Source organism: Macaca nemestrina, chromosome X (assembly GCF_043159975.1).
Source record: "Macaca nemestrina isolate mMacNem1 chromosome X, mMacNem.hap1, whole genome shotgun sequence".
Lineage (NCBI taxonomy): Eukaryota > Metazoa > Chordata > Mammalia > Primates > Cercopithecidae > Macaca > Macaca nemestrina.
The window spans coordinates 89933625-89960851 of record NC_092145.1 but is presented as its reverse complement, the minus strand read 5'-3'; the positions used below and the strand labels follow the sequence as shown (position 1 = coordinate 89960851).

The following is a 27227-nucleotide window of genomic DNA, read 5'->3' as shown; positions in this document are numbered from 1 at the left end:
CCCTCTAGGTGAATGCCCTCCTCATCCTGTTAGGGCACTGACACCCTATGCTAAGCTAACACAGGCACACCCCCTACTGTGGACATCTTTCTTGCTTTTGCTTTATTCTACCTAATGGCTTTAGTACTGAATTGTTTGAAAAAGAAGAAGGATTGATTGAATTTAACTAAAGTTGGCAGTTTGCCAAGGCAGTATGACAAAGCCAGAGACTGGCAAGGGAGTTGAAGATATGTACAAGGGATAATTAAGGTGATGGATTTTAGAATCTAAACTGAATGAAGACATGAGAGGACATAGGGGCGATCGAGAGTCAAAGGTGACAAGATGAACAGAATAGATGTGCAATCAAAGAATTTTAGGAATGCTCCTATTCTAGAAAGCCAGTAAAGAAAAGGGTAATAGAAAGTAGTATGCATGAAAATGAGACTTTGGAAGTGATATCATTACAGATAAAGGTCTAGGATCTGACCTAGGACAGGGTAGCTAAGCTAAGGTGGAGGAAGATTAGTTGAAGGTCAATAAAGGAACTGAGAGTACAGAAAACTATTGTTTGTGTCAGTAGAAAACTTCAGAAATACTTGGGGCAACAGGTAAATACTACTCTTAGCTCAAAATATTTCATACCGTGAGTTGAAACCCATTGGTTGGAGTCATGAAATCAATTTCATGTGTTATGGTCAGTAATTTTTAAAAGTTGAAATAGGAATAGAAAATATCAGAGTGCATTGGTACATAGTAAGGAGAAGTACTATTTAGTAATTTTGCACTTAGTAATGATGTAAAATGTATTGGCTATTATGGGTCCTGTTTAAAACTATTTGGAGACTATTGCCTTAATGTAATCTGTGGCCTCCAGATATATCGTTGAGATGGTGACGGTGATAATGTTTACATTAGCCTGTGTAAGATTCCCAGCCTGCTGGATAAAATTAACATTCATAAAATCTTTCAAGTTACCGCTGAATCTTGTAATCTCTCTTTAAAAATCATCTATGATAGTGACTCTCAAAAGGGTGATAAGACTGCCTTTTTGGGTGGAGTAAGAGTTCCTCTGGGGGGACTTCTGTAAACTACCCAGACCTACTTTCCACCATGGTTGCAATAGTGGGGTTTTCTTTAGTGCCAGCAGTGATTTGTACTCAACTCTATCTAGATACTAGAACATTTTCAGCAGTGGATGGATGCCCTTACATTCACTCACCACTCACTCATTGAGTCACCCAGAGCAACTTGTAGTTCTGCAAGCTCCATGGATGGTAAAAATACTGCATAAAAGGTTAAAAATGGTACTTCTCTATAGGATACTTACCATGTGTTCTTTTTCAGCTTCTGCTTAATCATTTCTATTAATGGGAGACACATAACCTGACAAAGCAGATTCAGAATGACCTATTGAACTCCTTCAAATTGGTAATTTTCAGCCCTTAGTCTTGGTCTTGCTTTCTATAATGACACAGACTAATTCTAATTCCTCTTCTACCTGATAATTCTTCAGTTATTTAAGGACTTTTTTTTCACTTTCTGAAATTGCTCTTCCATTTCCTGCTATGTTAATAAAGCAATATAGCTAAGTTGTGGGCTCTAGAGCTGGATTACCTGGGTTTGAACCTGGCCTTGAAGTTTACTATTGTATGTGATTCTGAGCAAGTTACTTAATTTGTGCCTTGGTTCTTCTGGAAAATAGGGACAATTAACACATAGTATCTACATCATAGAGTTATTGAAATAATTAAATTAGCTAATATAAGTAATATATTTAGAACAGTGCCTGACATATTTACCATAAATATTAGTTATTTTTATGGATCTAACTTTTTAGTTCTTTCATGATCATAGTTATTTCCCCCTAGAAATGCATCAGTTTTTCATTGTTTCTTTTTAAATTGTGGTAACAAACTTCTGTCTTGTGTTACTTAATGTTGGGAATATATTCTAAAAAATGCATTATTAGGCAATTTTGTCATTGTGTGAGCATCATAGAACGTACTTACACAAACCTAGATGGTATAGCCTACTACACACCTAGGCTATATGGTATAGCCTATTGCTCCTAGGCTACAAATCTGTACAGCATGTTACTGTTCTGAATACTATAGGCAATTGTAATACAATGGTATTTGTGTATCTAAACATAGAAAAGAGACAATAAAAGTATAGTATAAAACATTTAAAATGGTACTTCTCTATAGGATACCTACCATGAATGGAGCTTGCAGAACTAGAAGTGGCTCTAGGTGAGTCAATGAGTTAGTGGTGAATGAATGTGAAGGTCTGAAACATTACTGTACACTACTGTAAGTTTTATAAAACACTGTACACGTAAGCTATACTAAATGTATTAAAAATATTTTTCTTCAATAAAAACTAATTTTAGCTTAGTATAACATTTTTACTTCATAAACTTTTAATTTTCTTAACCTTTTTGACTGTTTTGTAATAACATTTAACTTGAAATAAAAACACATATACAGCTGTACAAAATATTTCCTTTTTATATTCTTATTATATAAGCTTTTAAAAATTATTTATATTTTACTTTTTAAACTTTTTTTGTAAAAGCTAAGACACAAACACGTACATTAGCCTAGGCCTATTCAAGGTCAAGATAATCAGTTTCACTGTCTTCACCCTCTACATCTTTTCCCACTGGAAGGTTTTCAGGGACAACAATACACATGGAGCTGTCGTCTCCTATGATAACAATGCCTTCTTCTGGAATGCCTTCTGAAAGACCTCCCTGAGGCTGTTTTTCAGTTAACTTTTAAAAATAAGTAGATGGGGTATACTATAAATCAGTGACAAAAAGTATAATATAATAAATACATAAACTAGTAACAGTCATTTATTATCATTATCAAGTATGTACTATATGTAATTGTATGTGCTATATACTTTTATATGCATGGCAGTACAGTAGGTTTGTTTACACCAGCATCACCAGAAACATGTGAGTAATGCCTTGTGCTACAATGTTGCAGTGGCTATGATGGTACCAGGGGATAGGAATTTTTAAGCTCCCTTATAATTTTATGGGACCACCTTTGTGTATGGGGTCCATCATTGACTGAAACATTGTTGTGTGGTACATAGCTGTATAATATTCTAAGTATGATATAGCTAGGCCTCTTGTATAATATTCTAAGTGTGATATAGCTAGGCCTCTTGTCTCTGCACCCTCTACTTCTTTTGATAAATACATGTAGTATTTTTTTTGTGTGTGTAATCAAGTCACACTGATGATCACATTGATTGCATCTACTAATCTTGTTTTTAAATAATCTGCTGTTTATCTAGGGTTCTTCCCTACTCTGAACTTGAAACAGTTTTTTTTTTTTTTGAAACAGTTTATTTTTTAACCTAGATGGTGACTTTACTTTTATACCTTGTGGTTGGCTCTGGACGATATCCAGCCCTACTCCCTGGAACCTGTGAATGTTACCTTATGTAGTAGAAAGGACTCTGCAGGTGTCCCTTTTAAATAAAGGATCTTGAGATGGGGAGATTATCCTTAGACAATCTGACTGGGCCCTGTTATAATTTGGATATGTAGCCCTACCTATATCTCATATTGAATTGTAATTCCCAGTATTGGAGGTGGGGCCTGGTGGAAGTGATTGGATCATGGGAGCGGATTTTTTATGAATGTTTTAGCACTATCCCTTTGTTGCTGTCTTTGCGTTAGTGAGTTTTCATGAGATCTGGTTGTTTAAAAAGTGTATAGCATCTCCCTGCCTCTCTCTCTTGCTCCTGATTTTGCCATGTGAAGTAGCTTCTCCCATTTCACACTATGATTATAAGCTTTCTGAGACTTTCTGAGAATCAGATGCCTCTCTGCTTCCTGTACAACCTGCACAACTGTGAGCCAATGAAACCTATTTTCTTTATAAATTATCCACTCTTAGGTGTTTCTTTATAGCAATGCAAGAATGGACTAATACAGCTCTAATGGTGTTATACATGTCCTTATAAGAGGGAGACAGAAGGAGATGTGTGATCAAAGATGAAGGCAATGTGGTGACTAAAACAAGATATGATACTGATGGCTTTGAAGATGGAGGAAGGGGCAAAGGAATGCAAGGAATGCAGCTCTAGCAGTCAGGAAAGTCAAGAGTCTCTGGAAAGAGTGTGGCCCTATTGACACATTGATTTTGGCCAAGTGAAATTGATTTTCAGTTTCTGACTTCCAGAACAGTAGAATAAGTGTTTGTTGTTTCAAACCACCAAGTTTGTGGTGATTTGTTTCAGCAGCCATAGAAAATTAATACATGCCTATTATGCTTCATTTTGTTATTTTTAGCCTATTATTCTAGCCTGTCAAGATTATTTGGTTGTTAAATAAACCTTTTGTATTTTTAGATGTTGAGTACTAGCTATGGATGAGGTGTGATGTAACATGTTACTTAGAGTGTCTCTACTCCTCTTGATGATACTTTATGTGAATATTATTAACCTCATTTTATAGATGAGAAAACTGAGGTTCAGAGTAAGTGGTTTGTCCAAGATCATACAAAAAAAATCTTACCTGTGTTCAAATACCAGTTTGTAGTTAGGAAGGTTTTGCATATGTGGAGACAAGGGTTATATGAGAATTATCTGTATTTTCTGCTCAATTTTGCTATGAACCTAAAATTGCTAAAAAATTAAAGTTTATTAATTAAAATAAAACAGGGTGATATGGTTTGGATCTGTGTCCTCACCCAAATCTAATGCTCAAATGTAATCCCCAGTGTTGGAAATGGGGCCTGGTGGGAGGTGATTAGATCATGGGGGTGAATCCTTTGTAACTGGTTCAGCACCATCCCTTTGGTGCCATTATCATGATAGAGCTTTCATGAGATCTTGTTTAAAAGTGTGTAGCACCTCATTTCTCACTGTCTCTTCATCTTCCTCTGGCCTTGTGAGGTGCCAGCTCCCCCCTTTGCCTTGCATCATGATTTTAAGTTTCTTGAGGTTTCCTGAGAAGTGAGCAGATGCCGGCATTATGCTTCCTGTACAGCCTGTGGAACCATAAGCTAATTAAATATCTTTTCTTTATAAATTACCCAGTGTCGTGCATTTCTTTATACCAATGAGATAATGGACTAATACAGAAAATTGACACAGAGAAGTGGGGCATTGTTATAGAGATACCAGAAAATGTGGAAGCAATTTGGAACCTGGTAATGGGCAAAGGTTGGAAGTGTGTGGAGGGCTCAGAAGAAGACAGGAAGATGAGGGAAAATTTGGAAATCTCTAAAGATTGGTTAAATGGTTGTATTCACAATGCTGACAATGAAGGCCAGGCTCAGGAGGTCTCACATGGAAATGAGGAACTTATTGGAAACTGAAGCAAAGGTCACTTTTGTTATGTATTAGCAAAGAGGAAGGCTGCATCATGCACAGATCTAGGAATCTGGAAATTTGAGCTTGAGAATGATGATTTAGGGTATCTGGCAGAAGGAAATTCTAAGCAGCAAGACATTTAAGATGTTGACAGACTGCTTCTAACAGCCTATGCTCATATGTGTGAGCAAACAAATGACAGAAAACTGGAACTTATATTTAAAAGGGAAGCAGAGTGTAAAAGTTTGGAAAATGTACAGCCTGACCATGTGATAAAAAAGGAAAACACATTTTCTGGGGAGGAATTCATGGCAGTTGCAGAAATTCGCATAAGTAAAAATGAGGCAAGTGCTGATAACCAAGACAATGCAAAAAAGGCCTCCAAGGCTTCAGAGACCTTTGTGGCAGCCCCTTCCATCATAGACCCAGAAACCTAGGAGGCAAGAATGGTTTCATGAGCCAGGCCCAGTGCCCTTCTGCCCTGCGCAGCCTTGGGACACTGCTCTCTGCATTCCAGAAGCTCTAGCTCCAGCTGTGTCTCAAAAGGGCCCAGCTGCAGCTTGGGTCACTGCTCACGAGGGTGTAAGCTGTAATTCTTGGGTGGCTTTCACGTGATGTTAGGCCTGTGGGTGCACAAAATCCAAGAGTTGAGGCTTGGAAGCCTCCATCTAGATTTCAGAAGATGTATGGAAAAGCCTGGATGTCTAGGCAGAAGCCTGATGCAGGAGCAAAGCCCTCATGGAGAACCTCTGCTAGGGCAGTGCAGAGGGGAAATGTGGGGTTGGAGTACCTATACAGAGTTCCCACTGGGTCACTGCCTAGGGAAGCTGTGAGAAGAGGGCCACTGTCCTCCAGACTCTAGAATGGTAGATCCACCAACGGGTTGCACCTTGTGCCTGGAAAAGCTGCAGACACTCAACACCAACCCTGAGAGCAGCTGTGTGGAGTGAACCCTGCAAAGCCACAGTGGCAGGGCTGTGCAAGGCCTTGAGAGCCCACCCTTTACATCAGCATGCCCTGGATGTCAGAAATGGAGTCAAAGTAGATTATTTTGGAGCTTTAAAATTTAATGACTGCCCTGCTGGGTTTTGGACTTGCATGTGGCTGTAGCCCCTACTTTTTGGGCTGATTTCTTTCTTTTGGAATAGGATTATATTTACCCAATGCTTATACCCCCATTGTATCTTTAAGTAACTAATTTGCTTTTGATTTTACAGACTCATAGGTGGGAGGGACTAGCCTTTTGTCTCAGATGAGACTTTGGATTTTGGACTTCTGAGCTAATGCTTGAATGAGTTAATACTTTGTCAACTGTTGATAAAGGATGATTGTATTTTGCAATGTGAGCACAGGTGATTTGGGAGGGGCCAGGGTGGAACGGTATGGTTTGGACCATAACTTGATATTTGGATCCAAATATCATGTTGAATTTTAATCCCCAGTGTTGGAGGTGGGGCCTGGTGAGAGGTGATTGGATCATGAGAGTGGATTATTCATGAATGGCGTAGCACCTTTCCTTTGGTGCTGTTCTCATGCCAGAGTTCTCATGAGATCTGGTTGTTTGAAAATATGTGGTATCTTACTCTTTCTCCTGCTCCAGCCATTGGAGGTTCCCACTCCCCCTTTGCCTTCCACCATGATTGCAACTTTCCTGAGGCCTCCCAAGAAGCCCAGCAGATGTCAGCATTATGCTTCCTATGTGGACTGTGGAACTATTATGAGCCAATTAAGCCTCTGTTTTTTAAAATAAATTACCAAGTTTCAGGCATTTCTTTATAGCAATTCGAGTACTGACTAATACATTGGGGATGAAGATAATGAAAAATGAAACAAGTTTGTACAACTGCAAAGCCTATAGAGGAAGCAGTGGTTAACTCCAAGTTTGTATGATTACAAAACCCATTATTCTTTTCAGCGTACAAAGGGCTCTCAGAGTGTGGTCCAAGGACCCCTGGAGTTCATGAGACTTTCAGGGGACCCAGGAGGTCAAAACTGTTTTTAATATAGGGCCTACGAAGTTATGATTTGGATTTTAAAAAAAATGTTTGATAGTTTCACTCTTGGGGGAAAAACAACTGTATCTGAGCACAAATTACAGCAGTGGTACTAAACTGTACTAGTATTTATTGTATTCTTCAGTACCACACACTCACAGTAAAATTAAAAAGTCAATTTTCATTAAAAATGTCCTTGATGAAACAATTAAAATTGTTGTAATTGTATTATATTTTGATCTGGAGTACATAGTCATTTAATATTTTTGTGAAAAAATGGGAAGTACACATAAAACATGTTTCATCATGAAGTATGGTGGTTGCCTTGAGGAAAAAACTTGTGTTTGAGTTGCAAGCCAATGTAGCCATTTTACTTATGGAATTGAACCCAAAGGAACAATTAACAGAAAAATAGTTATTCAGACTTAGGCATTTTGCAGACATTTTTCTCAAAAATGAATGAAATGAAATGAGTTTGTCTTGTCAAGACAAACTGGGAATATTTATTACCAGTGATAAAATTAGAGCTTTCAAATGAAAATTACAATTTTGGGAAACTTCTGTCTATCACTGTGAGCTTGACAGCTTCAAATACTTAAAAGCTGTTCTGATGAAATCATTGGTGATATTAAGTCAAATGTTTTTATTTTGTTAGATTACAAAATGGATCAGTATTAGGAGAATCTACATAGTTCAGTGGATCAATACAGATGACCAAACCATGATGTTACAGAATCATGAGTTTAAAAGATGCATTCAAAGTATAAAACAGAGACTTCTGATTTATGGCCTGGCATGTAAAGAACTTGGAAGTTGTAATTCGATCCTGACAACAGATAAAAAGGACTGTAGAACTCTTCCCCTTCCTCTACACCTTACAACCACATCACTAAAGGCCTATTTACTGCAGTTTCTTTTAAACTGTGCATTATGCCCACCTTTCAACAAAAGATTACAAGGCATATTAAAAGACAAAAAAATACAGTTTGAAGAGACAAAGCAAGCATCAGCACCATAGTTAGATATGGCAGAAATATTATAATTATCAAATCAGCAATTAAAAATAACTATGATTGTGAATAGTGTTGCAATAAACATACAAATGTGTGTATCTTTGTAATAGAATGATTTATGTTACTTGGGCACAGGGAGGGAAACAAAACACACTGTGGCCTGTTGGGAGTTGGGTTGGGGGGAGGGAGAGCATTAGAAAAATAGCTAATGCATGCTGGGCTTAATACTTAGGTGATGGGTTAACAGATACAGCTAACCACTATGGCAAACGTTTACCTATGTAACAAACCTGCACATCCTGCACATGTACCCCAGAACTAAAAATAAAAACAAATTAAAAAACGATGATTAATACACTAAGGGTTCTAATGGAAAAATAGACAACATATAAGAATAGATGAGTAATGTAAGCAGAGACATGGAAACTCTAAGAATCAAAAAGAAATACTGGATAGAAAAAAATATTGTAACAGAAATGAAGAATGCTTTTAATGGGCCTATTAATAGACTGAGTATGGTTGAGAAAAGACATTCTGAGCTTGAGGATATATCAGTAGAAAACTGCAAAACTGAAAAGCAAAAAGAAGGAAGACTGAAGAAAATGGAACAGAGAATCATTTTTTGGCCTCTTGGCTAAGAAAGATCAAGTTAAAATGGAGTAGACTATCTAAGAATTTTGCCACAACTGCACAAGTGAGACATTGAAGAGATTTGTAAAAGTATGAAACAGTACCACTTTTCTCACTTTTTTTTGTAAAAAATAATCATTTTTATATTAATGTAAAGGGCCTATTGTTATTGAAAATATATTAATAATTAAAAATTGCTCTATTATAATATGGTTACTATTGATAGAATTCACATAAACAAAAGTTCTTTGGAGTCTTGTAAATTTTTCAAGAGTGTAAAGGGACCCTGAGACCAAAAAGATTGAGAAATATTATACTATACCATGTTACCTTATTCATCCCACTATCCATCCAACCCAGACTTGGCAATCATGCCTCCTTTGTCCATAAATTGTTAAAATTTTTTAGAAGAAAAGGACAAAAGTGGAGCCTTTACTGATTTGTTCCTAGATACATTTCTCCAAGTTGACATTAATTCATTAATCTTATCCTTTCTTTGTAACCTACTAGTTACAAGTTCATCTAACTTTGGGGTATCTTGAAAAATATGTCAAATCTTAAACTGAACAAGATAGAGCATATCTCTGGTGTGTGTTAGCTCTTTCAGTCTAATCAACCAAAAGAGGTTAATTTGGCATTACTAGTTTTATTGGGTTCATGCTGGCTACTACCAATTTCCTTTCTAGGTTATTCATGAATCATCTATAATGGTAATTTACTCTAGAATTTTTTGGGGCTTTCATGTTACTTTTGATATTTTATAGTTTATATAGTTATTGGTTTTTCCCTTTCCTCCATTTTAGAAAAGCCAGAAAATGTTATATACAGTGTTCAGGTATCTCTTCTACTTTCTAACTCCTATCAGCCATTTTATGTGTACAAGTTTATAATGTATCTGGTCCTGGAAATGATATTATTTTAGAATAGCTGAATATTCCTTTACTCTGTCCTCATATATCCTAATGTACTTCAGTTCTCTCATGACCATATTTGTTCACTTTCTAGTTTGATAATCATTTTCATAGAGAAAATGAAACAAATAGAGGTTGAATAGGTCTGTTTTTTCATCTGATAACATGATAGTGTTTTTTAAAAAGAGTGAGCCCGTTACTTACATGGGACTTTTTGGTCTGATTCTACTTTTAATAAACCATTTTGCATTGTTATTAGCATCTTTGTAACCCTTATGCCACTCTGGGCTTTAGTCTTAATACAATTCTTAGAGTTATTGCCCTGTGACTTTTGTGTTCTCATCCTTTGTCAAATGTTCCTTCTTCCATTTTGATATATCATTCTTTCAAATCTGACTTCATTAAAGAGCTGCTTAAGGGCTGTTTGATGTGTCAAATGTCTTGTTTAAACACCATTTTGTTTTTTATCAGGATCCTTTAAAATTATTTTGGGAAAATTTTGCTTTTGAAAAATGCCTTTCTTAAACCAGCTCTTAGAATGTGTGTGCATCTCATTTATTAAGCACCTGTTATGAATGAGGGACAAAGTTCAAACTTTTATTTATTTATTTATTTTTTTTTGGTTAATATCTCTTTTTTTTAATTTGTTTATTATTATTATACTTTAAGTTCTAGGGTACATGTGCATAACGTGCAGGTTTGTTACATATGTATACTTGTGCCATGTTGGTGTGCTGCACCCATCAACTCGTCAGCACCCATCAACTCGTCATTTACATCAGGTATAACTCCCAATGCAATCCCTCCCCCCTACCCCCTCCCCATGATAGGCCCAGGTGAGTGATGTTCCCCTTCCCGAGTCCAAGTGATCTCATTGTTCAGTTCCCACCTATGAGTGAGAACATGCGGTGTTTGGTTTACTGTTCTTGTGATAGTTTGCTAAGAATGATGGTTTCCAGCTGCATCCATGTCCCTACAAAGGACACAAACTCATCCTTTTTGATGGCTGCATAGTATTCCATGGTGTATATGTGCCACATTTTCTTAATCCAATCTGTCACTGATGGACATTTGGGTTGATTCCAAGTCTTTGCTATTGTGAATAGTGCCGCAATAAACATACGTGTGCATGTGTCTTTATAGCAGCATAATTTATAATCCTTTGGGTATATACCCAGTAATGGGATGGCTGGGTCATATGGTACATCTAGTTCTAGATCCTTGAGGAATCGCCATACTGTTTTCCATAATGGTTGAACTAGTTTACAATCCCACCAACAGTGTAAAAGTGTTCCTATTTCTCCACATCCTCTCCAGCACCTGTTGTTTCCTGACTTTTGAATGATCGCCATTCTAACTGGTGTGAGATGGTATCTCATTGTGGTTTTGATTTGCATTTCTCTGATGGCCAGTGATGATGAGCATTTTTTCATGTGTCTGTTGGCTGTATGAATGTCTTCTTTTGAGAAATGTCTGTTCATATCCTTTGCCCACTTTTTGATGGGGTTGTTTGATTTTTTCTTGTAAATTTGTTTGAGTTCTTTGTAGGTTCTGGATATTAGCCCTTTGTCAGATGAGTAGATTGCAAAAATTTTCTCCCATTCTGTAGGTTGCCTGTTCACTCCGATGTTAGTTTCTTTTGCTGTGCAGAAGATCTTTAATTTAATGAGATCCCATTTGTCAATTTTGGCTTTTGCTGCCGTTGCTTTTGGTGTTTTAGACATGAAGTCTTTGCCCATGCATATGTCCTGAATGGTACTACCTAGGTTTTCCTCTAGGATTTTTATGGTATTAGGTGTAAGATTTAAGTCTCTAATCCATCTTGAATTAATTTTCGTATAAGGAGTAAGGAAAGGATCCAGTTTCAGCTTTCTACTTATGGCTAGCCAATTTTCCCAGCACCATTTATTAAATAGGGAATCCTTTCCCCATTTCTTGTTTTTGTCAGGTTTGTCAAAGATCAGATGGCTGTAGATGTGTGGTATTATTTCTGAGGACTCTGTTCTGTTCCATTGGTCTATATCTCTGTTTTGGTACCAGTATCATGCTGTTTTGGTTACTGTAGCCTTGTAGTAGAGTTTGAAGTCAGGTAGCGTGATGCCTCCAGCTTTGTTCTTTTGACTTAGGATTGTCTTGGAGATGCGGGCTCTTTTTTGGTTCCATATGAACTTTAAAGCAGTTTTTTCCAATTCTGTGAAGAAACTCATTGGTAGCTTGATGGGGATGGCATTGAATCTATAAATTACCTTGGGCAGTATGGCCATTTTCACGATATTGATTCTTCCTATCCATGAGCATGGTATGTTCCTCCATTTGTTTGTGTCCTCTTTTATTTCACTGAGCAGTGGTTTGTAGTTCTCCTTGAAGAGGTCCTTTACATCCCTTGTAAGTTGGATTCCTAGGCATTTGATTCTCCTTGAAGCAATTGTGAATGGAAGTTCATTCCTGATTTGGCTCTCTGTTTGTCTGTTACTGGTGTATAAGAATGCTTGTGATTTTTGCACATTAATTTTGTATCCTGAGACTTTGCTGAAGTTGCTTATCAGCTTAAGGAGATTTAGGGCTGAGACAATGGGGTTTTCTAAATATACAATCATGTCATCTGCAAAGAGGGACAATTTGACTTCTTCTTTTCCTAACTGAATACCCTTGATTTCTTTTTCTTGCCTAATTGCCCTAGCCAGAACTTCCAACACTATGTTGAATCGGAGTGGTGAGAGAGGGCATCCCTGTCTTGTGCCAGTTTTCAAAGGGAATTTTTCCAGTTTTTGCCCATTCAGTATGATATTGGCTGTGGGTTTGTCATAAATAGCTCTTATTATTTTGAGGTACGTTCCATCAATACCGAATTTATTGAGCGTTTTTAGCATGAAGGGCTGTTGAATTTTGTCAAAAGCCTTTTCTGCATCTATTGAGATAATCATGTGGTTCTTGTCTTTGGTTCTGTTTATATGCTGGATTATGTTTATTGATTTGCAAATGTTGAACCAGCCTTGCATCCCAGGGTTGAAGCCCACTTGATCATGGTGGATAAGCTTTTTGATGTGTTGCTGAATCCGGTTTGCCAGTATTTTATTGAGGATTTTTGCACCGATGTTCATCAGGGATAGTGGTCTAAAATTCTCTTTTTTTCTTGTGTCTCTGCCAGGCTTCGGTATCAGGATGATGTTGGCCTCATAAAATGAGTTAGGGAGGATTCCCTCTTTTTCTATTGATTGGAATAGTTTCAGAAGGAATGGTACCAACTCCTCCTTGTACCTGTGGTAGAATTCAGCTGTGAATCCATCTGGTCCTGGACTTTTTTTGGTTGGTAGGCTATTAATTATTGCCTCAATTTCAGAGCCTGCTATTGGTCTATTCAGGGATTCAACTTCTTCCTGGTTTAGTCTTGGAAGAGTGTAAGTGTCCAGGAAATTATCCATTTCTTCTAGATTTTCCAGTTTATTTGCGTAGAGGTGTTTATAGTATTCTCTGATGGTAGTTTGTATTTCTGTGGGGTCGGTGGTGATATCCCCTTTATCATTTTTAATTGCGTCGATTTGATTCTTCTCTCTTTTCTTCTTTATTAGTCTTGCTAGTGGTCTGTCAATTTTGTTGATCTTTTCAAAAAACCAACTCCTGGATTCATTGATTTTTTGGAGGGTTTTTTGTGTCTCTATCTCCTTCAGTTCTGCTCTGATCTTAGTTATTTCTTGCCTTCTGCTAGCTTTTGAATGTGTTTGCTCTTGCTTCTCTAGTTCTTTTCATTGTGATGTTAGAGTGTCAATTTTAGATCTTTCCTGCTTTCTCTTGTGGGCATTTAGTGCTATAAATTTCCCTCTACACACTGCTTTAAATGTGTCCCAGAGATTCTGGTATGTTGTATCTTTGTTCTCATTGGTTTCAAAGAACATCTTTATTTCTGCCTTCATTTCGTTGTGTACCCAGTAGTCATTCAGGAGCAGGTTGTTCAGTTTCCATGTAGTTGAGCGGTTTGGATTGAGTTTCTTAGTCCTGAGTTCTAGTTTGATTGCACTGTGGTCTGAGAGACAGTTTGTTATAATTTCTGTTCTTGTACATTTGCTGAGGAGTGCTTTACTTCCAATTACGTGGTCAATTTTGGAGTAAGTATGATGTGGTGCTGACAAGAATGTATATTCTGTTGATTTGGGGTGGAGAGTTCTATAGATGTCTATTAGGTCTGCTTGGTGCAGAGATGAGTTCAATTCTTGGATATCCTTGTTAACTTTCTGTCTCGTTGATCTGTCTAATGTTGACAGTGGAGTGTTGAAGTCTCCCATTATTATTGTATGGGAGTCTAAGTCTCTTTGTAAGTCTCTAAGGACTTGCTTTATGAATCTGGGTGCTCCTGTATTGGGTGCATATATATTTAGGATAGTTAGCTCTTCCTGTTGAATTGATCCCTTTACCATTATGTAATGGCCTTCTTTGTCTCTTTTGATCTTTGATGGTTTAAAGTCTGTTTTATCAGAGACTAGTATTGCAACCCCTGCTTTTTTTTGTTCTCCATTTGCTGGGTAAGTCTTCCTCCATCCCTTTATTTTGAGCCTATGTATGTCTCTGCATGTGAGATGGGTCTCCTGAATACAGCAGACTGATGAGTCTTGACTCTTTATCCAGTTTGCCAGTCTATGTCTTTTAATTGGAGCATTTAGTCCATTTACATTTAAGGTTAAGATTGTTATGTGTGAACTTGATCCTGCCATTATGATATTAACTGGTTATTTTGCTCGTTAGTTGATGCAGTTTCTTCCTAGCCTCGATGGTCTTTACATTTTGGCATGTTTTTGCAATGGCTGGTACCGGTTGTTCCTTTCCATGTTGAGTGCTTCCTTCAGGGTCTCTTGTAAGGTAGGCCTCGTGGTGGCAAAATCTCTAAGCATTTGCTTATCTGTAAAGGATTTTATTTCTCCTTCACTTATGAAACTTAGTTTGGCTGGATATGAAATTCTGGGTTTAAAATTCTTTAAGAATGTTGAATATTGGCCCCCACTCTCTTCTGGCTTGTCGAGTTTCTGCCGAGAGATCTGCTGTTAGTCTGATGGGCTTCCCTTTGTAGGTAACCCGACCTTTCTCTCTGGCTGCCCTTAAGATTTTTTCCTTCATTTCAACTTTGGTGAATCTGGCAATTATGTGTCTTGGAGTTGCTCTTCTCGAGGAGTATCTTTGTGGCGTTCTCTGTATTTCCTGGATTTGAATGTTGGCCTGCCCTACTAGGTTGGGGAAGTTCTCCTGGATGATATCCTGAAGAGTGTTTTCCAACTTGGTTCCACTTTCCCCCTCACTTTCAGGCACCCCAATCAGACGTAGATTTGGTCTTTTTACATAATCCCATACTTCTTGCAGGCTTTGTTCATTTCTTTTTCTTCTTTTTTCTTTTGGTTTCTCTTCTCGCTTCATTTCATTCATTTGATCCTCCATCGCTGATACTCTTTCTTCCAGTTGATCGAGTCGGTTACTGCAGCTTGTGCATTTGTCACGTATTTCTCGTGTCATGGTTTTCATCTCTTTCATTTCGTTTATGACCTTCTCTGCATTAATTACTCCAGCCATCAATTCTTCCACTTTTTTTTCAAGATTTTTAGTTTCTTTGCGCTGGGTACGTAATTCCTCCTTTAGCTCTGAGAAGTTTGATGGACTGAAGCCTTCTTCTCTCATCTCGTCAAAGTCATTCTCCGTCCAGCTTTGATCCGTTGCTGGCGATGAGCTGCGCTCCTTTGCCGGGGGAGATGCGCTCTTATTTTTTGAATTTCCAGCTTTTCTGCCCTGCTTTTTCCCCATCTTTGTGGTTTTATCTGCCTCTGGTCTTTGATGATGGTGATGTACTGATGGGATTTTGTTGTAGGTGTCCTTCCTGTTTGATAGTTTTCCTTCTAACAGTCAGGACCCTCATCTGTAGGTCTGTTGGAGATTGCTTGAGGTCCACTCCAGACCCTGTTTGCCTGGGTATCAGCAGCAGAGGCTGCAGAAGATAGAATATTTCTGAACAGCGAGTGTACCTGTCTGATTCTTGCTTTGGAAGCTTCCTCTCAGGGGTGTACTCCACCCTGTGAGGTGTGGGGTGTCAGACTGCCCCTAGTGGGGGATGTCTCCCAGTTAGGCTACTCAGGGGTCAGGGACCCACTTGAGCAGGGAATCTGCCCCTTCTCAGATCTCAACTTCCGTGTTGGGAGATCCACTGCTCTCTTCAAAGCTGTCAGACAGAGTCGTTTGCGTCTGCAGAGGTTTCTGCTGGTTTTGTTATTTTTACTGTGCCCTGTCCCCAGAGGTGGAGTCTACAGAGACAGGCAGGTTTCCTTGAGCTGCTGTGAGCTCCACCCATTTCGAGCTTCCCAGTGGCTTTGTTTACCTACTTAAGCCTCAGCAATGGCAGGCGCCCCTCCCCCAGCCTCGTTGCTGCCTTGCCGGTAGATCACAGACTGCTGTGCTAGCAATGAGGGAGGCTCCGTGGGCGTGGGACCCTCCCGGCCAGGTGTGGGATATGATCTCCTGGTGTGCCTGTTTGCTTAAAGCGCAGTATTGGGGTGGGAGTTACCCGATTTTCCAGGTGTTGTGTGTCTCAGTTCCCCTGGCTAGGAAAAGGGATTCCCTTCCCCCTTGCTCTTCCCAGGTGAGGCAATGCCTCGCCCTGCTTCAGCTGTCGCTGGTTGGGCTGCAGCAGCTGACCAGCACCGATCGTCCGGCACTCCCCAGTGAGATGAACCCAGTACCTCAGTTGAAAATGCAGAAATCACCGGTCTTCTGTGTCGCTCGCGCTGGGAGTTGGAGACTGGAGCTGTTCCTATTCGGCCATCTTGCTCCTTGGTTCCAAACTTTTAAACTGTGACCCATAGTTATAAATGTATTTTCCAGTCATGTCCTAGTACACACGCGTGCATGCGCGCGCGCGTGCACACACACACACACACACACACACAAACTGGAACAGAAGTTTAGAAAATAATTTTATTGTGTCAAAGAACAATCAAGAGATATTAATAGAAACCAGAAAGTAATTTGAACACGGAAAGTTATTATAAGGAATTAACAACTATAACAAAAGACTGGAGTAGTGGGAGACTGACTGATAGGGGATAAAGAGAATTCCAAAGAATACAGGAATAGGGGGATCTGGCAAGGTGGTGGAATATGAATTGCTCCAGTCTGCAGCTCCCAGCGAAACCAATGCAGGAGGCAGGTAGTTTCTGCATTTCCAACTGACGTGCCCTGTTCATCTCATTGGGACTGAATAGGCAGTGGGTGCAGCCCATGGAGGGCGAGCAGAAGCAGGGTAGGGTGTCACCTCACCTGGGAAGTGCAAGGGGCCAGAGACCTCCCTTCTCCAGGCAAGGGAAGCCATGAGGGACTGTGCTATCTGGCCCAGATACTACACTTCTACCACAGTTTTTGCAATCCACAGACCAGGAGATTCCCTCATGTGCCTACACCACCAGGGCCCTGGGTTTCAAGCACAAAATGGGACGGCTGTTTGGGCAGCGATAGAGCTAGCTGCAGTTTTTTTTTTTTTTTTCCTACCCCAGTGGTGCCTGGAACCCCAGCAAGACAGAATTGTTCACTCCCCTGAAAAGAGGGCTGAAGCCAGGGAGCTAAGTGGTCTCACTCAGCGGGTCCCATTCCCACAGAGCTCAGCAAGCTAAGAACCACTGGCTTGAAATTCTTGTTGTCAGCAGAGCAGTCTGAAGTCCACCTGGGATGATTGAGCATGGTGGGGGAGTGGTGTCCACCATTACTGAGACTTGAGTAGGTGGCTTTCCCCTAACCCTGGTAAGGACTGGGCGGAACTAAACACAGGCAAAGCAACTGTGGCCAGACTGCCTCATTAGATTCCTATTGACTGGGCAGGACATCTCTGAAAGAAAGGCAGCAACCCCAGTTAGGGGCTTATAAATAACACTCCCATCTCCCTGGTACAGAGCACCTGGGGGAAGGGGCGACTGTGGGTGTAGCTTCAGCGGACTTAAATGTTCCTTCCTGCCAGCTCTGAAGAGAGGAGCAGATCTTGACAAGGGGAGTTCTCCCACCACAGTGCTCAAGCTCTGCTAAGGGACAGACTGCCTTCTCAAGTGGGTCCCTGACCTCCGTGCCTCCTAACTGGTAGAAACCTCCCAGTGGGTTCACAGACACCTCATACAGGAGAGCTCTGGCTGGTACCAGGCCCGTGCCACTCTGGGACAAAGCTTCCAGAGGAAGGAGTAGGCAGCAATCTTTGCTGTTCTGCAGCCTCTGCTGGTGATATCCAGGCAAATAGGGTCTGGTGTGGCCCTCCAGCATACTGCAACAGACCTGCAGAAGAGGTTCCTGACTGTTGGAAGAAAAACTAACCAACAGAAAGCAATAATTTCATCATCAACAAAAAGGACCCCCCCCCCACATACACACACACACACAGAAACCCCATCCAAAGGTCATCAGCACAAACTGGACAGAGAATGAGTTTGACAAATTGACAGAAGTAGGCTTCAGAAAGTCAGTAATAACAAACTCCTCTGAGCAAAAGGTGGATGTTCTAACCCAATGCAAGGAAGCTAAGAACCTCCACAAACGGTTACAGGAACTGTTAACTAGAATAACCAGTTTAGAGAAGAACATAAATGACCCGATGAAGCTGAAAAACACAGTACAAGAACTTCGTGAAGGATACACAAGTGTCAATAGCCGAATTGATCAAGTGGAAGAAAGGATATCAGAGGTTGAAATCAGCTTAATGAAATAATGCATGAAGACAAGATTAGAGAAAAAAGAATGAAAAGGAATGAACAAAGCCTCCAAGAAATATGGGACTATGTGAAAAGACCAAACCTACGATTGATTGGGGTCACTGAAAGTGATGGGGAGAATGGAACCAAGTCATTAAATGTACTTTGGGATATTATTTAGGAGAACTTCCACAACCTAGCAAGACGGGCCAACATTCAAATTCAGGAAATACAGGGAACACCACTAAGATACTCATCCAGAAGAGCTGATTGCACCAATTAAAAGACACAGAGTGGCAAGTTGGATAAAGAGTCAAGACCCATCAGTGTGCTGTATTCAGGAGACCCATTTCACATGCAAAAACACACATAGGCTCAAAATAAAGGGATGGAGGAATATTTACCAAGTAAAGGTAAAGCAAAAAAAAAAGAAAAAAAGCAGGGCTTGCAATCCTAGTCTTTGATAAAACAGACTAAACCAACAAAGATAAAAAAAGACAAGGACATTACATGATGGTAAAGGGATCAATGCAACAAGAAGAGCTAACTATCCTAAATATATATGCACCCAATGGAGGAGCACCCAGATTCATAAAACATAAAACAAATTCATAGAGACCTACAAAGAGACTTAGACTCCCACACAATAATAATGGGAGACTATAACACCCCACTGTCAACATTAGATCAACAAGACAGAAAATTAACAAGGCTATTCAGGAATTGAACTCAGCCCTAGACCAAGCAGACCTAATAGACATCTACAAAACTCTCCACCCCAAATCAACAGAATATATATTCTTCTCAGAACCTCATACTACTTACTCTAAAATCGACCACATAATTGGAAGTAAAACACTCCTCAGCAAATTCAAAAGAATGGAAATTATAACAAACAGTATCTCAGACCACAGAGCAATCAAATTAGGACTCAGGATTAAGAAACTCACTCAAAATGGCACATCTACATGGAAACTGAATGACCTGCTCCTGAATGACTACTGGGTACATAATGAAACTAAGGCAGAAATAAAGATGTTATTTGAAACCAATGAGAAAAAAGATACAATGTACCAGAATTTCTGGGATACAGCTAAAGCAGTGTTTAGAGGGAAATTTATAGCACCAAATGCCCACATCAGAAAGCGGGAAAAATCTAAAATCAACACCCTAACATCGCATTAAAATAAGTAGAGAAGCAAGAGCAAACAAATTCAAAGGCTAGCAGAAGACAATAAATAACTAAGATCAGAGCAGAACTGAAGGAGATAGAGACAAGAAAACTCATTCAAAAAAAAAAAAAAAATCAATGAATCCAGGAGCTCGTTTTCTGAAAAGACTAACAAAATAGATAGACCACTAGCTAGACTAATAAAGAAGAAAAGAGAGAAGAATCAAATAGACACAATAAAAAATGATAAAGGGGACATCACCACTGATCACACAGAAATACAAACTACCATCAGAGAATACTATAAACACCTCTATGCAAATACATTAGAAAATCTAGAAGAAATGGATAAATTCCTGGACACATACACCCTCCCACGACTAAACCAAAAAGAAGTCGAATCCCTGAATAGACCAATAACAAGTTCTGGAATTGAGGCAGTAATTAACACCCTACCAACCAAAAAAGCCATGACCAGATGGATGTACAGCCTAATTCTTCCAGAAGTACTAATAGGAACTGGTACCCTTCTAATACTATTCCAAACAATAGAAAAAGAGGGACTTATCCCTAACTCATTTTATGAGGCCAGCATCATCCTGATTCCAAAACCTGGCAGAGACACAACAAGAAAAGAAAGCTTTAGGCCAATATCCCTGATGAACATTGAGGCAAATATCTTAAATAAAATACTGGCAAACTGAACCCAGCAGCACATCAAAAAGATTATTCACCATGATCAAGTTAGCTTCATCCCTGGGATGCAAAGCTGGTTCAACATATGCAAATCAATAAATGTAATCCATCACATAAACAGAACCAGTGAGAAAAACTATATGATAATACGTGCAAAAAAAGGCCTTTGATAAAATTCAACACATCTTTATGCTAAAAACTCTCCATAAACTAGGTATTGATGGTACATATCTCAAAATAGTAAGAGCTGTTTATGACAAACCCATAGCCAATATCATACCAAATAGACAAAAGCTGGAAGCATTCCCTTTGAAAACTGGCACAAGACAAGGATACCCTCTCTCCCCACTCCTATTCATCATAGTATTGGAAGTTCTGGCCAGAGCAATCAGGCAAGAGAAAGAAATAAAGGGTATTCAAATATGAGGAGACGAAGTCAAATTGTCTCTGTTTGAAGATGACATGATTGTATATTTTAAAAAGCCTATCATCTCAGCCCAAATACTCCTTAAGCTGTTAAGCAACTTCAGCAAAGTCTCAGGATACATTTCTTTTTCTTCTTTTTTCTTTTGGTTTCTCTTCTCGCTTCATTTCATTCATTTGATCCTCAATCGCAGATACTCTTTCTTCCAGTTGATCGAGTCTGTTACTGAAGCTTGTGCATTTGTCACGTATTTCTCGTGTCATGGTTTTCATCTCTTTCATTTCGTTTATGACCTTCTCTGCATTAATTACTGCAGCCATCAATTCTTCCACTTTTTTTTCAAGATTTTTAGTTTCTTTGCGCTGGGTACGTAATTCCTCCTTTAGCTCTGAGAAATTTGATGGACTGAAGCCTTCTTCTCTCATCTCGTCAAAGTCATTCTCCGTCCAGCTTTGATCCGTTTCTGGCGATGAGCTGCGCTCCTTTGCCGGGGGAGATGTGCTCTTATTTTTTGAATTTCCAGCTTTTCTGCCCTTCTTTTTCCCCATCTTTGTGGTTTTATCTGCCTCTGGTCTTTGATAATGGTGATGTACTGATGGGGTTTTGGTGTAGGTGTCCTTCCTGTTTGATAGTTTTTCTTCTAACAGTCAGGACCCTCATCTGTAGGTCTGTTGGAGATTGCTTGAGGTCCACTCCAGACCCTGTTTGCCTGGGTATCAGCAGCAGAAGCTGCAGAAGATAGAATATTTCTGAACAGCGAGTGTACCGGTCTGATTCTTGCTTTGGAAGCTTCCTCTCAGGGGTGTACTCCACCCTGTGAGGTGTGGGGTGTCAGACTGCCCCTAGTGGGGGATGTCTCCCAGTTCGGCTACTCAGGGGTCAGGGACCCACTTGAGCAGGCAGTCTGTCCCTTCTCAGATCTCAACCTCTGTGTTGGGAGATCCACTGCTCTCTTCAAAGCTGTCAGACAGAGTCGTTTGCGTCTGCAGAGGTTTCTGTTGGTTTTGTTATTTTTACTGTGCCCTGTCCCCAGAGGTGGAGTCTACAGAGACAGGCAGGTTTCCTTGAGCTGCTGTGAGCTCCACCCAGTTCGAGCTTCCCAGCAGCTTTGTTTACCTACTTAAGCCTCAGCAATGGCAGGCGCCCCTCCCCCAGCCTCGCTGCTGCCTTGCGGGTAGATCACAGACTGCTGTGCTAGCAATGAGGGAGGCTCCGTGGGTGTGGGACCCTTCTGGCCAGGTGTGGGATATGATCTCCTGGTGTGCCTGTTTGCTTAAAGCGCAGTATTGGGGTGGGAGTTACCCGATTTTCCAGGTGTTGTGTGTCTCAGTTCCCCTGGCTAGGAAAAGGGATTCCCTTCCCCCTTGCTCTTCCCAGGTGAGGCAATGCCTCGCCCTGCTTCAGCTGTCGCTGGTTGGGCTGCAGCAGCTGACCAGCACCGATCGTCCGGCACTCCCCAGTGAGATGAACCCAGTACCTCAGTTGAAAATGCAGAAATCACCGGTCTTCTGTGTCGCTCGCGCTGGGAGTTGGAGACTGGAGCTGTTCCTATTCGGCCATCTTGCTCCGCCCCCCGGAAAATTGAAGTCTCAGGATACAAAAATCAATGTGCAAAAATTACAAGTATTTCTATACACTAATAATAGACAAATAGAAAGCTAAATCATGAGTGAACTCCCATTCACAATTGCTACAAAGAGGATAATATACCTAGGAATACAACTTACAAGGCACGTGAAAGACCTCTTCAAGGAGAACTAAAACCACTTCTCAAGGAAGTAAGAGAGGACACAAACAAATGGAAAAACATTCCATTTTCATGGATAGGAAGAATCAGTATCATGAAAATGGCCATACTACCTAAAGTATTTGTAGATTCAATGCTATTCCCATCAAGCTACCATTTACTTTCTTCACAGAATTAGAAAAAAACTACTTTAAATTTCATATGGAACCAAAAAAGAGCCTGTATAGCCAAGATAATCCTAAGGAAAAAGAACAAAGCTGAAGGTATCATGCTACCTGACTTCAAACTATACTAAAGGCTACAGTAACCAATATGGCATAATACTGGTACCAAAATAGATATATAGACCAATGGAACAGGACAGAGGACTCAGAAATAACACCATATATCTACAACCATCCGATTTTTGACAACCCTGACAAAAACAAGCAATGGGGAACTGATTTTCTATTTAATAAATGGTGCTGGGAAAACTGACTAGCCATATGCAGAAAACAGAAACTGGACCTCTTCCTTACACCTTATGCAAAAAGTAATGCAAGGTGGATTATAGACTTAAATCGTAAACCCATGAAAACCCTAGGAGAAAACCTAGGCAATACCATTCAGGACACAGGCTTGGGCAAAGACTTCATGACTAAAATACCAAAAGCAACTACAACAAAAGCCAAAATTGACAAATGGAATCTAATTAAGCTAAAGAGCTTCTGCTCAGCAAAAGAAACTGTCGTCAGAGTGAACAGACAACCTACAGAATGGGAGAAAATTTTTGCAATGTAATCATCTGCAAAGGTCTGATATCCAAAATCTACAATGAACTCAAACAAATTTGCAAGAAAAAAATCAAACCCATCAAAAAGTGGGTGAAGGATATGAACAGACACTTGTCAAAAGAAGACATTTATGTGGCCAACAAACATATGAAAAAAGCTCATTATTACTGGTCATTAGAGAAATGCAAATCAAACTAAAAGGAGATACCATCTCACGCCATTTAGAATGGTGATCTTTAAAAGTCTGGAAACAACAGATGCTGGGGAGGATGTAGAGAAATAGGAAATGTACACTGTTGGTGGGAGTGTAAGTTAGTTCAACCCTTGTGGAAAACAGTGTGGTGAGTCCTTGGGGATCTAGAACCAGAAATACCATTTGACCCAGCAATCCCATTACTGGGTATATACCCAAAGGATTATAAATCACTCTACTATAAAGACACATGCACACATATATTTATTGCAGTAGTTTGTACAATAGGAAAGAGTTGGAGCCAACCCAAATGCCCATCAATGATAGACTGGATAAAGAAAATGTTGCACATATACACCATGGAATACTATGCAGCCATAAAAAAGAATGAGTTCATGTCCTTTGCAGGAACACAGATGAAGCTGGAAACCGTCATCCTCAGCAAACTAACACTGGAACAGAAAACCAAACACCACAAATTTTTAGTCATAGGTGGGAGTTGAACAATGAGAACACATGGACACTGGGAGGGGAACATCTCACACCGGGGCCTGTCAGGTGGTGGGGGACAAGAGGAGGTAGGGAATTAGGACAAATACCTAGTGCTTGTGGGGCTTAAAACCTAAATGACTGTTTGATAGGTGCAGCAAACCACCATGGCACATGTAAATCTATTTAACCAACCTGCACATGCAGCAGATGTATCCCAGAACTCAAAGTTAAATTTTAAAAAAGAATACAGGAATAGCAGACATAGGGAGCAGTTACTACTCTTAATCCTGGGATAGAGTGCCCAGTGAAGGAAGAAACCTAGAAGATCGTCTTTCCCTTGGCCCAGGACTGAGATCTAGACCTTGTTGGAAAGGTCATGGTCATGATTCACTGTTTGGTAGAGAAATTAGCTGAGATGCTACACTGAAATGACTCACAGAGAATCTGGGGAAATTTGTTTTCTGAAATCCTACGGGGAATTATTCATGAAGAGGTACCCTGCCTTGGAACCTACTTCAGAGGTGCCTGAGGAAGTAGTAGGGGTAGCCATTCATGTGGAGGTGTCATGCAAGCAGCATTTTTTTGGGAAACTGCTTGGGTGGTGATAGGGAAGCATTTTATGGGAAGAAGCCACACTGATGGCACTCTATGCCTAAAGGATTGCCAGAGAGAAGCTTCCCATGGGGTGATGCTGCACATTGCTGTTCACCATTTACTGGATGAGTCTGCTAAGAAGGGCTTTTGGAACTGAAGGCAGTAAATTGATAACCGGAATTTTATTCTTATTATGTGCAGTGCTCTCTGATATCTTTTATTCTGTTTTATTTTTTAAAACAATGCTAGTGTGACACACTTAATTGCTTTAATTGGTCGTGGCCTGTAGTTTAGAAAATAATGAAGTAAAATATATAGAGAGATATAAGCAATGGTTCTTGACTTTGGGGAGCATTAAAACCCAATATGCCAAGATAATATTTTCATAAAGAAATGAAATATAAGGTAATGTAGATCAAGGGTTGCACAAATGCTATGGTCTCATGGGCATCCACTAATCATTAATAGCTTTGAAAGGTATAAATTAGATAAGTAGATAAGTTGGTATATATAGTAACGAATTAGATAAGTAGAGAGGAGTGTGGGGGGCATCGTGCTTGGACTTAAGCAAGTGTATGAATTGCCATTACAGAATTGTAAATATGGACATGATTTGGTCAGACTAGCATTTCATTTATTTGTTTTAACTTACCTTTTATGTATATTGCTCTGTGGGTAGTTTAGAGGATGAATTTGAAGAAGACAACATCAGAGGAAGGGAGATTGTGTAGGAGGTATTATAGTTCTTAAAATGCCTAAAATCGAGTATAAGTAATCGTGATAGAGAGGGAAAAAAGACTAAGAATAATATGGGTAAAGCCATTTCGTATTTGTTCTTGTTTTAATAAGAAGAAAAGGAAGGAGGTAGTTAAGAGCCCCAAGTTTTTGGTTGCAGAGACTGGAGAGATAATGAGGAAAGAACACATGGGAAGGACCAAGTAAGACAGGAAGATGACACATTCAGTTTAGTGAATAATAGTAATTATAATTTAAGCTAACATGAACTGATCACTTACCACACTGCAGTCAGTGTCTTAAGCAGTATATATGTATTAATTAATGTGATACTCATAACAATCCTATAAGGTAGGTACAATTATTAGTATTCCAATTTTCATATAAGATTATGTAACTTTTCCAGGGTCACACAGCACAAGTTGAAGCCGAGATTCAAACTCAGTCTGGTTCCAGAGCCTGTGAAGTGCCTATGGAAGATATTCACGTGGAGATGGATACTCAAATGAATGTAGGTTGAGATGGGAGATCTAGATATGGAAGCCATTAGTAAGTTGGTTGATAGTTTAAAAAAGAAGAGGTGAATGAGATCACCTGGGAAGTATATTAAAGAGTGCAAAAAGTTAGGAGGCGGCCAGATTAGGAAGGACCTTGAATGACAAATTTGCATTTTTAGCTCTTGAAAGTGGAGTGCTGCTAGAACTTTTTAACTCAAAAGGAGATGAGGCAGGGATGTGCAAATATGGCTGTAAATGTAGGCAAAAGCTTTGTGGGGCAGAGAATAAAAGGAAAAAGACCAGTTAGTGGATTTTGGTCATCAGTTATGAGACAATAAAGACCTAGGTCAGTGTTAACAAAGAGGCTACAGAAAAAAAGGGGTCTCTAGTCATCTGGTGGGCAGCATTTGAGTACAGTCATGTATCACTTAACTGTAGGGATTCTTTCTGAGAAATGAATTGTTAGGCAATTTTGTCATTATGCGAATATCATAGAGTATACTTACACAAATCTAGATGGTATACCTTGATATGGTTTAGCTCTGTGTCCCCACCTAAATCTCACCTTGAATTGTAGTCCCATATCCCCATGTGTCATGGGATGGACCCGGTGCTCAGAGATAATTTAATCATGGGAGCAGTTACCCTCATGCTATTCTCGTGATATTGAGTGAGTTCCCACGAGATCTGATGGTTTTATAAGGGGCTTTCCCCCTACTGCTCGGCACTTTTCCCTTTTGCTGCCATGTGAAGGACACGTTTGCTTCCTTCCACCATGATTGTAAGTTTCCTGAGGCCTCCCCAGCCCTGCGAAACTGTGAGTCAAACCTCTTTCCTAGTCTCGAGCAGTTCTATATAGCAGCATTAGAATGGACTAATACAAGTCTATTATACAACCAGACTATATGATATAGCCTCATGTTCCTAGGCTACAAACTTCTCCAGCTGTTACTATAGTAAATACTGCAGGCAATTGTAACCCAAAGACAAGTGTTTATGTATCTAAACATAGAAAATGGAGAGTAAAAATATGGTGTAAAAGATTAAAAATGGTACACCTGTGTTTGACACTTCCAGTGAATGGAGCTTGTAGAACTGGAAGTTGCTCTGGGTACATCAGTGAGTGAGTGGTGATTGAATGTGAAAACCTAGGACATTGCTATACATACTGTAGACTTTATAAACACTGTATGCTTAGGCTACAGAAAATTTATTTTTAAATTTTTATTTAATAATAAACCTTCACTTACTATAACTTTTAACTTCGTGAATTTTGAAAAGGTTTTAACTTTTAAATTTATTTATAATAACACTTAGCTTAAAACACAAACACATTGTA

General features: G+C 39.6%; 1 protein-coding gene across 16 annotated transcripts in view; it reads left to right on the top strand.

The window, feature by feature from the left end:
* Window positions 1-27227, top strand: part of LOC105476707 (zinc finger CCCH-type containing 12B) — a 433900-nt gene that overhangs the window by 58367 nt on the left and 348306 nt on the right. For 4 of the 16 annotated variants that reach the window (XM_011732876.3, XM_071088665.1, XM_011732875.3 and 1 more), the window contains exon 3: window positions 25798-25902. The exons of the other annotated variants lie outside the window; for them this stretch is intronic. The gene's annotated coding sequence lies outside the window, so the exon portion shown is untranslated. The remainder of the gene's footprint in view (window positions 1-25797; window positions 25903-27227) is intronic. 16 annotated transcript variants of the gene reach the window in all.